This window comes from Hylobates moloch, unplaced genomic scaffold (genome assembly GCF_009828535.3).
Source record: "Hylobates moloch isolate HMO894 unplaced genomic scaffold, HMol_V3 SCAFFOLD_15, whole genome shotgun sequence".
NCBI classification, from domain to species: domain Eukaryota; kingdom Metazoa; phylum Chordata; class Mammalia; order Primates; family Hylobatidae; genus Hylobates; species Hylobates moloch.
Window position 1 is genome coordinate 49565177 of NW_026652290.1, and position 2100 is coordinate 49567276.

General features: G+C 59.3%; 1 pseudogene; it reads right to left on the reverse strand.

Annotated features, from left to right (window-relative positions):
* LOC116483186 (keratin, type I cytoskeletal 16-like) lies at positions 1 to 1633 on the reverse strand (annotated as a pseudogene).
* Between the last annotated feature and the right edge of the window lie 467 nt (positions 1634 to 2100).

Consider the following 2100-nt stretch of genomic DNA (forward strand, 5'->3'; position numbering starts at 1 on the left):
TCAGCTCAGCAGACTCCTCTCCTGGCCCTGGGTGCATCTGGCAACCTCACCAAACCAGCCTCCCATCCTGGAAGCCAGCAGCAACCGCACCTCCTCGTGGTTCTTCCTCAGGTAGGCCAGCTCCTCCTTCAGGGCTTCAATCTGCATCTCCATGTCAGTCCTGGCCAGGGTCAGCTCGTCCAACACCCGACACAGGCCATTGATGTCAGCCTCCACAGTCTGCCGCAGGGCCAGTTCGTGCTTGTACCTGGCAGGACAGAGGTCAGGTCTTCAGGCTGCAGCCCTGAGGATTCTGAGGCTCGGGGTCTGCTGGCCCTGCTGGGTGGACAGCCCCACTCTTTGTCCCTTGCCCTCTGCCCCCAGCCCACCATGATGGCTGCTCACTTGGTCCTGAAGTCACCAGCTGCCAGCCTGGCATTGTCAATCTGCAAAATGGGCTGCGCATTCTCAATGGTGGACGCAATGATCTGGAGTGGGGATGGAGGACAGGAGCCTTGGTCAGCCATGGACCTTACTACTTGAGCGTGAAAGGCAGAAAGAGGCAAAAGGAACCTCCCCAAATCTGGAAGTCCTCTGACTGGCAGAGCTGGCGTGCCTTCTCCACCAGCTCAGGGTATGTAGGGATGCACTCCATCCCAATCACCCCCTTCCTGGACCCAAGGCAGGGAAGCAGAACATGCAGCTGAACCCTTGCAGGAAATAAGAGATTCAGGGTAACAGCCCCAGTCCGGGCACAGAGATGCTGAAAAGGGACCCTCTGCCACCACTTCCCTGGGTGACCCTGGCCACTCCCCAAGGGTGCCCAGTCTCCCTGTTTGTAAAGTGTAATTGCTAAAAAGAGGTATCCCAAGGGCCACTATAGCCCCAGCCTCTCTCAGTGCTCCATACACCAAGGTCACCCACCGTGTTCCTCAGGTCCTCGACGGTCTTGAAGTAGGGACTGTAGTCTTTGATCTCACTGGGCTGCTGCCTCTGGTACCAGTCACAGATCTTCACTTCCAGGTCAGCGTTGGCCTCCTCCAGAGCACGCACCTCGTCCAGGTAGGAGGCCAGGCGGTCGTTGAGGTTCTGTATGGTCACCTTCTCACTGCCCACCAGAAGCCCATCACCACCAGCAAAGCCACCACCGAAGCCAGCACCAAGGCCACCACCATATCCTCCCCCGAAGCCACTACCAAAGCTGCTGCTGCTGCCGAAGCCACCGCCATAGCCACCTCCCAGCCCACAGGCTCCCCCAGAGGAGAAGCAAGAGGAGGAGACAGACAGGCCTCCCTGTGGGTGCTGGGTGCATGGCAGGACCCTCTGGCCAGGACGGAGGAGATGCAGCTGGCGCCGCCCCCGATGCCGCAGGAGCCCTGCATGGAGCTGGAGGAGGTGAACTGGCGGCTGCAGGTGCTCATGGTGCCGAGGAGGGAGGTGAGCGAGCGAGCAGTTGGCTGAAAGAAGGGAAGGTGCTCAGGAAGGCTGAGAGCGTGCTGTGGCTGCCTCCAACCCCAGAGACCTTTATATGCACCTGGGGAAGGCGGGACCCTCCTAACTGCTGACTCCAGGTTCCCCTCTGGATTTCATCACTCCCAGCCCCGTCCAACTCCTCACTCTGGATTATTCAGCCCGGGATCAACTCCGCTGTATGCCGGCTCGGAGTTCCCACCCAGCTTTGAGAGTGTGGGGCTGAGAGAAAAACACACAAATGTGAGTCGGTGGTGACTCAGGCTAGGTGGCTGGGAATCAGGCTCCCGTTCCTGGAGCCCTTGGGGCCACTGGGGCCTTGGCATAGGTGGCTTTGTGGCAACTGCATCCCCAGGCAGTGAGTCAGCCCTTCAGAAGAGCTCCCTGCCCCACAGTGACAGCCTTGGCTGAAAGAGACCTCAGTGATGCCATCCTGGGCTGTCTTGGGGAGCAGTTTTGGGGATCCTACACGTCCCACTCTGGGCAGGGGCAGAGTTCGTGTCTTCACTTTGCTTGCTGTGTGGGCTGAGGCTCCCCACCTCCCACCTCTGGGCCTGCCCTCAGTGGTGACCAGGCTGGACTGGGTGACTGCAGAGTCCCTTCTAGTTCTAAAAATCCTATGACTCTCTTTCCCCTCTTGGATCTAATTCC